Below are 12,378 nucleotides of genomic sequence, written 5' to 3' on the forward strand. Positions count from 1 at the left end.
ACCTGGTTCATCGGTGGTTTTTTGTTTTTTTAATGCATGTTTTATTGTTCGGTCAGCAATCCCATACAGCTGAGTTTGGCATCTAAATGTACTATAAACACACATAATTGGGTAAACACCAGGGGCACCACGGCTGAGCAATGTATCAATTTTATCTGGTATAAAAGGGAGTTATTTTCTGGGGAGCATCTTCCATTCCCCTGCACTGTGGGGGCTTGGCTTTATTTGGATTGACAAGACTAGAATAGGACTGGAAATAATAGGACTTGGATAATCCAAGCACTCCTCAGTTTCCCTATTAATCCTCATGTCTAAGAAAAGATTTTTTTCTTAGTACTGGCACTCAGATTTTATAGGAAAACCTTGGAAAATAACATTTCACCAGAGGGAAAAATAAACCTGCCCAGCCTCTCTCCCCCAAACCTCCCAGCTTTAATACTTTTTTAGAACAGTCCAAAGTAGACAACATGTTGTAGCATGGCCATATATACACTGTGAGCACTGACTGGTTAACCAGACATTATTAATGTTGGGAAAGTCTGAGATTTCTGCTCCTATAACTTACTGAAAATGAGAGAGCACTGGAGCTAGCCATTTAAAAAAAAGTGTCATTTCCATGCCTTGCTTAGAAAGAATGGACAGACGGACGGACACATACAACATCTTTGTACACAACATCTTCCTATTATCCCTTCTGCAAAGCAGATATGTTGGAAGACCAGTGATTCTTCCCATCCCCTTCTACAGGCAGTCAGCTAAAGTAACATATGTGTGACATTCTGCCTACATATGTCAGTAGACATTCTGCCTCAGTTACATCTGGCAGGCTGTTCCTGTTCTGTGATGGTTCTTCTAGTTTCCTTAGTGATATGGCAGAGTGAGTGGCCCATGTTCATCTGCATAATGAATGCGTGGGAGTCTAAAGGCATTAAATGCCAAGTTGATGGTTCTGTGGACAGATATGGAAGCATCTCTTGCTGATCAACTAGCTACCATGTTGTGCAGGAGAGACTTTTATCTTTCCAGGAACCTGTTCACGCAATGACAGCACTAAGATTGCTTTCCCAGCTGGTTTCTTTACCAGGCAGGCCACTGATTTCATTAAGTCTTTTCCTTTTTATTTTAGGACTCCCAAGATGAGCTGTGCAAATCACAGTTCATTAAGGCTGCAGGGTTGCAAGCAGACTCCTTCATCTGGTTTTGGTCCATGTGCACACAAACATCCTGTGTTTGGACAAACCAGAAATTCAAAGGCACTGTCAACCAAAGCCACCCAGGTGTGTTTCTGGCTTTGAGTAAGAATGAGCCTGATTCACTACATTCAAGTGTGTTCAGATCTGGGATATCGATTCAAGCCCATCTCTGAATCAATGCCATGGGAACTTCTCTTGGCTTCCACCTAAAATCATAACTTGGTTCTGATGATGATGATGATGATGATTGATACAGTGCAGGGGTGGCCAAGCTTCAGAAGTTCAAGAGCTGCAAGACATGCACTCCCTGCCCCGCAGGGTGTGCCTACCCAGGCGTGGGGCTTCTGCCCAGAAGCCCCTAGCCCCACCACCCCACCGCAGGGCAGAAGCCCGAGCTGCTCTCCCCCACCTCCCCAGTCAGGTAGGTGGAGAATGGAGGGAGGCATGGGGGGCTCCGCAAACTGCACTTTAACTATAAAAGAGCCCATGTGGTTCATGAGCCATGGCTTGGCCACACCTGATGTAGTGGTAGCACCTAAAAATGTCATTCAGGTTTGGTCCCCATTGTGCTAGGTACTGTACAAACATATATAGTAAATATCAAAATCCTACTAAAGTCAGTGCAAGAGTCCCATTGATTTTAATTTTACAGGGTCAAACCATAAAAGACAAGACCGAACAGGGGTGTGAAACAAACAAGCCAAAGTGTGTGTGTGTCTGGGGGGGACAGGGTCGGGGGGGATGACAGAGCAGCAATAACAAGAATATTTAATACCTGCAATAATCACAGTTCTCTCAAAACTCAGCCCAAATTCTCAGCAAACCTATCTTGAGCTTATAACTTAAAATCAGTTGCCATATTAATTCACTCCTTTTTCAGTATCAATTTAATCAGTCAGCAGAATTGGGGATCTTTTGGATAACATTATTCCAGGCCCAATCAGTTTGAGGACACACAGAAATTTTGTTAATGTTTAATCTTCAGGAGTTCCCTGGTTAAATAAGGTGACTGCTTAATGGAAGATTTGCAGACTGTTAAAAGGGCAAATATTTACGCTGGGTGGTCATGACTGCTATTGAGCACTTACTTACCCTGTAGGTGTTCACTTCCTTAAACAGACCAGCTCTATCTTGAGTGGGAACTGTATAAAGCCTGTCAATATCCTGGACAAAGGTTAAGCGTTAATTTGAGCTTAGTTGGGGCATGCAGCCTTTTATTAGGAAGAACTGGGGACCTTGTGTCTTCTGTAATGGTCCAAAGAAAGCTATTGTCCAAAGGACTCTTTAAAACCTGTTTCAAGAGGTTTTACAAATAAGAGGACTCCTCTGCTAACCGAGATCTATGGCAAGAAACTGGATCCCTGTTTGTAAATCTTTCCAGGTCTGAAGGCTCTCTGCTTTTTCCCATCTCCCTCAGTTTTGTTTAACTCCTTCACTTGGGGCTGGATGGGAAAAAAAACTTTGTGATTTGTTTTTGGATTTTCCCCCCTCTTTTATAACTTTGAAATCCAACAAGTTTGAAATCCAACCAGCGCTCTATGGGAAAATATGAAGAAAAAAATTTGTCTTACCATTTTTGTTTAAAAATTCAGATTTTGGCAAAACTTAAAACAAACAAGCAAACCAAAGATAATATTCAATGCTTCTGTCGTGTAACTCCCTGACTTTTCTTCCCCATAGTGTTACTGCACAAATGATTTATTTGCCCATCTTCTGAACGCATTGCTGGTAAAGCCTTTGAAAATTTTCTCCACTTGAATCCCACCATTTGTGATACTCCAGGTCTACCTGAGGCTAAGTCCTGAAATTCTTATTCCTTTTTTACTCAGCCCTTACTCTGGGGTGGGGGACAAAACTACTTACTAATGCCAGTGCATAATTAAGGACTTCAGTATTTGGGTCTTGATCCATCAAAGCACTTAAGCACGGGCCTAACTAAAAGTGTGTGAAATGGCTTCAAGCATGTGCATAATTTAAATCACATTTTAAAGGTATGCACTTTAATGAGAGCTGAATGCTCAGTAGAGCTTTGCAACCAGCATGATGACTCCAGTCCTTCTTCGTGACATGAATTATATGCACTATACCAGCTTCTGATCTTTGTCACTCTTGTTCTTTCACCACTAAGCTTTCTCTGCCATTGTTTGGTATGATAATTCCAGAACCTGGTGGTCATGGTAGCCTGGGAACCGGCTTTCTTGGTGAGTTCACAGATCCATTGGCTACTTTCAGTTTCATTCTTGAGAGTCTAGATAATTGCTGAGAGTGTCTCTTTTCTCAGCTTGATACATGCTGCTGTGGGGGTGTGTTGAAATTTTTACTTAATTTTTACAGGTTGTGCTCAGCACTGAGTAGCATATGGAGCTGCCTCACCTCTAAGTTTTGTCTTCATATGTTCTTTTGCTGTAGAGCAGTGGTTCTCAACCAGGGTCTGGGGCCCACTGGGGGGCTGCGAGCAGGTTTCAGGGGGTCCATCAAGCAGGGCCAGTGTTAGACTTGTTGGGGCCGAGGGCAGAAAGCCGAAGCCCCACCACATGGGGCTGAAGTCTGGGGCCCTGAGCCCCGCCACCCGAAGCTGAAGCCAAACGTAGCTTTGTGGGGGCCCCTTTGGCATGGAGCCCCAGGCAATTGCCCTGCTTGCTACCCCCTAACGCCAGCTCTGGCTTTTAGAAAACCAGTTATTGTGGCACAGGTGGGCCATGGAGTTTTTATAGCATTGGGGGGGCTCAGAAAGAAAAAGGTTGAGAACCCCTGCTGTAGAGAGTTAGGGTACAACAACACGTTAGATTCAGAGATCTTAAGGCCATAAGGGACAAATATAATCCATCTGACCTGTATAATAAAGGCCATAGAAGTTCCCTAAGTGATTTGAGCATCTTCAACAGAAGTTATGTAATCTCCAAATAGACCCACCCATTCAATCTCACTGTTCCTTGTTCTGAAGCAATTTAATTGGAGCTAGATAATTCATATTAATCCCTGCTCTCTACCCAGAGACTGAGCTAAAAGCTTTCTTGTGATCAGCAAAACACACGTAGTTAATTAATTTACCTCTGTTTTTTTTTGTTCAGCTCCAATCCTTGAGATTGTGATTTATTTCTGTCCCATAACTTCCTCTAGATAATCTTACCTTTTTCCTTAATGATAATTAATGAATGACATGCAGCAACCCCAGCTAGCTTTGCTGGCCTGAATTTCTTGCTTTTGCTTCAGGGCTTTCAGTTCAAGTCTAGGTAGTTGATTTTTACCAGCCTCTTATAATCCCTAATTCACCTTTGAAAACCAGTCTATTTAGGAACTGTACCATAATTTTAGAGCCCTCATTCAGCACAGCAAGCGGGGAGGGATAGCTCAGTGGTTTGAGCATTGGCCTGCTAAACCCAGAGTTGTGAGTTCAATCCTTGAGGGGGCCATTTAGGGATCTGGTGCAAAAATTGGGAATTGGCCCTGCTTTAAGCAGGGGTTCGGACTAGATGACCTCCTGAGGTCCCTTCCAACCCTGATATTCTATGATGTGTGCAAGTCCCTCTCTAATCAGCAAAGCACTTAGTATGTGCTGAAATACCATTCACTTCACTGAGGCCTATTTGTAGTACAGTAGTGCCTAGAGGCTGTATTCAAGAGCGGAGTCCCCATTGTGATAAGCACTGTGCAAATGCATATAAAAAAGCAGACCCTGCCTCCAAAAGCTTACAATTTAAATAGATAGGTCAGACAATGGCTGGGAGGGTTAACAGGCACAGAGATGAGGAGCGGCTTTTCCAGAGTCACACAGCAGGTCACTGGTAGAGCTGAGAATAGCACCCAAGGTCTTGTGACTCCAAGTCCAGTGTCCAGTCCCCCTACGCTTGCATGAGGGAAGCCTGCACTGCAGTTGCCTGTATTTTAACTGTTCTGTGCACAGAGGACTCAGTCTCCCAGTCAGTCAGCCCTGGACCTTTTTATAAGCATGACGCTAGCTTAAGGAAAGGAACGAGCCAAAAAAATTCTGTCGGGATGAGTAGGGTCCTTATATGGAATATAGCTAAACCTTACCTCTCCCTAGCCCACGATGGTCAAAACAGTCTGAATACTAGTTCTAGTCCAAGTTGGCATTGAAACCAGACCTTGGGGGGAATAATTTTAGAAGATTCCCACTATCTGTCTGGGTTATTGTCTCTCCTGTATGGCTGCTTTGACAGGGGAGATGATATGGGAGGAAGCCATTATGTAATTATGTTAACCGCAAGCATTATTTAACATAGGGGGAGGGGGAGAGAAATGTTTTTACCTCTGTCCTCGCAGATTGCTTCCTTTTTATAGAAGAAGATTGCAGGATCTGTGTAATAAGTTAATAACTCTGAATTAAGCTCATCATGGAGCCTTTGAACAACAGTTATTGAAACTGACATTCAGCTCAAATTATAGTCTCTTAAAACTTGGCATATGGCACCCTTTTATGCTCCATTACTTAATACACCAGGAGGCCGAGACGCAGAGGATGACATTTGGAAGTTATGATCTGATGGGCACGTTTGGAAAGATAAGTACATGCCTCGTAACCCATTGAAACAACATTGGATGAGCTGAACTTCCTGAGGGGTCAAAGAATATGTTCTTATTTTAAAACCAACTGCCTGGCTTGTCCCTTCTAAATAAGGGCAATTGGCACTGGGTTAGGCAAACAGAATGCTGTTACAGGACCTGATCCTGTTGAGATGCTCAGTGTCCTCCCAGCTTTTAATATGGGTGGGCGCCGAGAGAGCTCAACACCTTGTTGTTGGTGCTTTGCACTTGGCTGGACCAGTCCCATACCTCTGCCATTGCTGCGCTGATAGCCAGTTGTCAGCCTTCCTAGTAAGGGGGAGACATTGTGGAGAGCTCCATGTAGACTTTTACATAGATTGTGCACTGTGAATGCAGGAAGGGGAGAAGGGTGACTCTTAAACAGCTGAATAAGAGACGGGTGCAGTGGATTGCAACTATGTGAATCACCCATTGGATAGAGGAGACAGGTGAATTTGTGTTTCTGTGCCAATCTGTTCTGCAAGCTGACTTCAAATCACTCCCAGTTTGTCTCTCCTTTAAATATCCTGGTTTTGGGATCTTTTGAATGAGTTGTTTCAGCAGTTCTGGCTAACATGCAAACGCTTAAATGAGTATCCTGGAAAATGTTGTAGGCAAAATGGCTTCCTTAGAGTCATGTGGTTTTTCCTTGAATACTCCTTTGTTAAGGCCAATCTACAGGAGACTACAGTTCGATTCAGCAGCTTCTATCTAAAACAAACACAAGCTGCTTTTTATTGGATTCTCTTGCTCAGGGCTCCACCTCCTCCCCTTTTGGATCTATAGGACCTATAACCATTTTTCTGAGTTGCTGGGTTGAACCCAGCCCAAGTTGGTCGTGACAGAGGGACTAGACAGACACTTGGGGATCTTGATCAGCTTCCCAATAAACATGAAAATAAAAGTTTAAATAGATGACTAGTAGCTGATAGGAGTGTTTTAAATCATAGCAGTTTATTTCATTTTGGTACTTTGCACTTTTTTAGTGCATGTATCCATCTGAAGATCTAAAAGCAGTGTAAAAGGGTAGGTTCTTATCTGTATTTTGAAGATGGGCAAACAGGGGTAGAGAGAGGGAAAGTTATGTGCCCAAGCCCAATAAATCTCAATTACAGAACTGGGATGCAAACCCCAGTCTCCTGACTCTTAGTCCTATGACCCATAGTTCATATTTACTTTTATGCCATCAGACACTTGTTCACAGTTCGGGATCCCAGGAAGGTGTGAATAGTTTTTGTATTAATTCCAATTGTTTTTTCTTTCTTCTTGCAAAGTAAACATTTATCATTCGGAACCTTGTCACCGATATTGATGAGCCCCTGACATCCCATACCACTGTCCCATTTCAGCAGCATTCTTATGGATTTCTTTTCATGTAAGGCAGAAAATACTCACATTTAAATAAAACCTCCCAAAACTAACTGTCCTCATCTTGCCTCTCTCCTCACAAATGAGCCTGCAGCAAAAGTGCCCAGCGTTACTTGGAGGGAAGTATTTTTCTGATCCAGTTGCTTTCCAAAATGTGTCGCGGTTAGTGCTGTTACCCCGGGGGAAGAAATGAGATTTGAGCTGCAGAAGGACCAGTACGCATACATTTGTGGGTGGCAAGTTCCTAGGTGGTTTTTTTTTAGATCTCTAATATTACATTTTTGACACAAATATGGCTTTAAAAGGGTTAAACGCAGAGGTACGCATTGGAGCGAGAACTTGATCTGGGGCCAAGTGAGTTTCCTTCTTTGTGTGACACAGGAGTTAGTGTGCACCCTCCAGCCTTATAAGGTAAACAGTGCAGCGGTTTATATAGCAGATTTGTTTGGCTGGCTCAGTTCCAGCAGCTTTTCACAGAAAGTGCCATTTAAACTGCTGGTGCAGATAAGTTTGGGTTTTTATACTAACGTTACCTATCCTGTTTATGGATTAACCTGCAGCTATTTCCTCTTCACTATTTACAGTTACTGCAAACATACCCCTCTAGTCCCTCAGGAAATACACCATCATGTAATACCGAAAACCTGCTAATACCTTTCAGATCCCACAATCAAAGTCCCTTCCCCCACCTCCACCAACCCATATTGACTCAATGCCATTGTATTAGTCGCTGAGCACATTCTAGGGTAGGAAATGTAATGTAGTGCTTGGTTGCCGTGGGTTTCAGAACACCATTTTTAAATAGGTTTAGATTAGAAAAATAAAGGGGTTGTGACCAATTTTAAAAAAAAGAGATATTTAGCGTTGTGAAAGTGTTAATTGTTCCACAACCTAGCGTGTTTGAGAAAGAAGACCCTCATACCAAGCAGGGAGCGAGAACTGGGTAGGAGGTTGAGTGTAGTTGCAAGCACCAGTTTGCAGACCAATAGCAAGTGCACCTGATGTCAACATATACAGCCCATAGGATGATTCAATACATGACACTCAGCTTTCAGAAGAGACCAGTAATTTTTGGTGCCTTTTGGGGGGGGGGTGGCACTCAACTTGAAGCACCTTAAAAAGGCACCTAAGTTTTCAGGTGAAGCTGAGCGTCCACCCTCCAACAATCACACTTTAAGGTGGGCACCAAAAGCTTGAGGCACCCAAAATCAATAGTCACGTCTGAAAATTTCAGACATGCATGCATAAGTCTTGCCCTAAGTTCCTGTAGCTACTCTGTTTATCTGCCTAGGCATTTATATAGCCCATATATATATAGCCTATATATTTATATAGCATATATATATCCTCACTGTCATGTTTGAGCACTTACCACCTTAGATATAACTGGCCAGGCAGTGTTCTTGTGTTATTCTAGATACGCCTCTGTCTGAGTTTTGCCAGTCGTAGGACACCCAAGTCGATCAGCCCTCTTAGCAAAGTCCTTATTGCACTGGTTCTTGAATACCATGCTAGGAGAGGCGGGCTACCTTCTGACTCGAGGAAGGACTAAAAAAATATTCTGCAGATGAGCAGACTTGGCTCTTTCACAATCTCATGGTCAATGGTTCTCTCAGATATCCTTCAGTGGTGCTGAGATACCATGACGATGAGACTAAGAACCAGAACAGATTCATAAGAACTTAAGAATGGCCACACTAGGTCAGACCAAAGGTCCATCTAGCCCAGTACCCTGTCTTCTGACAGTGGCCAATGCCAGGTGCTTCAGAGGGAATGAACAGAACAGGTAATCATCAAATGATCCATCCCCTGTTGCCCATTCCCAACTTTTGGCAAACTGAGGCTAGGGACACCATCCCAGCCCATCCTGGCTAATAGCCATTGATGGACCTATCCTCCTTGAACATATCTAGTTCTTTTTTGAACCCTGTTATAGTCTTGGCCTTCACAACATCCTCTGTCAAAGAGTTCCACAGGTTGACTGTATTGTGTGAAGAAATACTTCCTTTTGTTTGTTTTAAACCTGTTGCTTATTAATTTCATTTGGTGACTTCTAGTTCTTGTGTTATGAGAAGGAGTAAAGAACACTTCCTTATTTACTTTCTCCACACCAGTCATTATTTTATAGACCTCTATCATATCCCCCCTTAGTCATCTCTTTTCCAAGTTGAAAAGTCCCAGCCTTATTAAACTCTCCTCATATGGAAGCAATTCCATACCCCATATCATTTTGGTTGCCCTTTTCTGAACCTTTTCCAATTCCAATATTTTTTTTTGAGATGGGGTGATGACATCTGCACGCAGTATTCAAGATGTGGGTGTACCATTGATATATATGCAATATTATATTTTCTATCTTATCTATTCCTTTCCTAACGATTCCCAATGTTCCGTTAGCTTTTTTTGACTGCCGCCGCACATTGAGAGGATGTTTTCAGAGAACTATCCACAATGACTCCAAAATCTTTCTTGAGTGGTAACAGCTAATTTAGACCCCATCATTTCACATGTATAGTTGGAATTATGTTTTCCAGTGTGCATTCCATTGAATTTCAACTGCCATTTTGTTGCTCAGTCACCAGTTTTGTGAGATCCCTTTGTAACTTTGCAGTCTGCTTTGGATTTAATTATCTTCAGTAGTTTTGTATCATCTGCAAATTTTGCCACCTCACTGTTTCAGATCATTTATGAATATGTTGAACAATATTGGTCCCAGTAGAGACCCCAGGGAACACATTATTTACCCCTCTCCATGCTGAAAACTGACCATTTATTTTTACCCTTTGTTTCCTACCTTTTAACCAGTTACTGATCCATGAGAGGACCTTCCCTCTTATCCCATGATACCTTACTTTGGTTAAGAGCCTTTGGTGAGGGACCTTGTCAAAGGCTTTCTGAAAATCTAAGTACACTGTATCCACGGGATCTGCCTTGTCCATGTGCTTGTTGACCCCCTCAAAGAATACTAGTAGATTGAGGCATGATTTCCCTTTACAAAACCCATATTGACTCTTCCCCAACAAATCACGTTCATCTATGTGTTTGATAATTCTGTTCTTTACTATAATTTCAACCAATTTGCCCAGTACTGACATTAGGTTTATCAGCCTGTAATTGCCAGGATTGCCTCTGGAGCCTTTTTTAAAAATTGATGTCACATTAGCAATCCTCAAGTCATCTGGTACAGAAGCTGATTTAAATGATAGGTTACAAACTACAGTTAGTAGTTCTGCAATTTCACATTTGAGTTTCTTCAGAACTCTTGGGAGAATACCATCTAGTCCTGCTGACTTACTATTCAATTAATCAATTTGTTTCAAAACCTCCTCTGACACCTCAATCCTGGGATAGTTCCTCAGATTTGTCACCTAAAAAGAATGGCTCAGGTTTGGGAATCTCCCTCACATCCTCAGCCATGAACACTGATGCAAAGAATTCATTTAGTTTCTCTGCAATGGCCTTATTGTCCTTGAGTGCTCCTTTAGCATCTCGATCGTCCAGTGGCCCTACTGGTTGTTTAGCAGGTTTCCTGCTTCTGATGTACTTAAAAAAAAATTTGCTGTTACTTTTTGTGTCTTTGGCTAGCTGTTCTTCAAATTCTTTTTTGGCCTTCCTAGTTATATCTTTACACTTCACTTTCCAGAGTTTATGCTCCTTTCTATTTTCCTCAATAGGATTTAACTTCCACTTTTTAAAGGATGCCTTTTTACCTCTAACTGCTCCTTTTACTTTCTTGTTTAGCTATGGTGGCACTTTTTTGGTCTGTTACTATGTTTTAATTTGGGGTATACATTTAAATTGAGACTCTATTATGGTGTCTTTAAAAAGTTTCCATGCAGCTTGTAGGGATTTCACTTTTGGCATTGTGCCTTTTAATTTCTGCTTCACTAACTTCCTCATTTTTGCATAGTTTCCCTTTCTGAAATTAAATTCTACCATGGTGGGCTGCTTTGGTGTTTTTCACCCCACAGAGATGTTAAATTTTATTATGTTATGGTCACTATTACCAAGGAGTTCAGCTATTGGACCTCTTGGACCAGATCCTGTGCTCTACATAACACTAAATCAAGAAATGGCCTCTCCTTTTGTGGGTTCCAGAACTACCTGCTCCAAGAAGCAATAATTTAAGGTATCAAGAAATTGTATTTCTGCATCCCATCCTGAGGTGACATGTACCCAGTCAATATGGGAATAGTTGAAATCCCCCGTTATTATTGAGTTTTTTATTTTTATAGCCTCTCTAATCTCCCTGACCATTTCACAGTCACTATCACCATCTTGGTCAGGTTATCGTCAAGAGCACCCCAAAAAAGAGAGGGGGGAAGATCTGATGAGCAATATTAAACATTTTGTAGCTTGTGCCTATTTAGTGGGATAGGGGCACTGAAGGTATTTCTCCTCTTTGCATTGTAGGAGCCTTCAGAAAGTCCATTTTAATTATTTGCTAGTTTAAAGGTTTAAAATCGACCCCTATGCCTGGGTGCCGTACTCTGTTTGAAACCAATACACAGTTCACAGAAACTGAAAATACTCCTCACATGCTGCAGAAGTGGCTCTCGTTATTTAGTGTGGAAGTGCTGACATTGTACACTGGGTGGTCCACCTAACTATTCACATGCTTGTATGTCTCCCATCACTGCATTATCCAAGCACCTCAGAAAGCATATCCTTACAGCATCCCTGTGAGGTAGGGAAATATTCTTATTGTCTGTAACATGTGTGGGGAAATGAATGCACAAATAGATTAAATGACTTACCTAAGGTCACAGAACAAATCTGTGGCAGAGCAAAGAATTAAAACTGGGTTTCCTGGCTAGCAACCTAACTGAGCCATTCTTCCTGTCTACCAGCCAACAACTGAACCCAGATCCACCTGAGTACCAGCCAAGTATCTTAGCCACAAGACCATATTTCCTTGTCAATGAATACATGGTCCTTGCCTCAAGAGGTTTACAATCTGACAAGCGAGGAGCTCAATGAGAGACCAGGATGATGATGATAACTTAGGTTTTTTGAATTAAAACAATAGGGCCATTGATGGCACTGTATCAATGTGGGTTGATGAACTCTCCTGGGAGAAGTGGATTTTTCAGGAGGGATGTAAAAGGGGAGAATGGGAGCTAGCCCCTTGGGGTGGGGAGGTCATTGCTTAAATGGGTAAATGGAATCTTGGCCTGGGAGAATGTGAAGTTGAATCCTGCCTTCCTTGCCCACCCAAATGGTCCCACAGAAGCCAGTCAAATTAGCCACGTACTAAGGCAAGCAGAATACA

The 12,378-nt window shown here is 42.3% G+C and overlaps 1 protein-coding gene and 1 long non-coding RNA gene across 5 annotated transcripts in view; one reads left to right on the plus strand and one right to left on the minus strand.

Moving 5' to 3' along the window:
- The window catches only part of ATP2A3 (ATPase sarcoplasmic/endoplasmic reticulum Ca2+ transporting 3), a 158,954-nt gene that overhangs the window by 98,923 nt on the left and 47,653 nt on the right, over window positions 1–12,378 (plus strand). The gene's annotated exons all lie outside the window — the stretch shown is intronic.
- The window catches only part of LOC140899771 (uncharacterized), a 137,437-nt gene that overhangs the window by 12,405 nt on the left and 112,654 nt on the right, over window positions 1–12,378 (minus strand). The window lies entirely within an intron of this gene.

This window comes from Lepidochelys kempii, chromosome 17 (assembly GCF_965140265.1).
Source record: "Lepidochelys kempii isolate rLepKem1 chromosome 17, rLepKem1.hap2, whole genome shotgun sequence".
In the NCBI taxonomy this organism is placed as follows: domain Eukaryota; kingdom Metazoa; phylum Chordata; order Testudines; family Cheloniidae; genus Lepidochelys; species Lepidochelys kempii.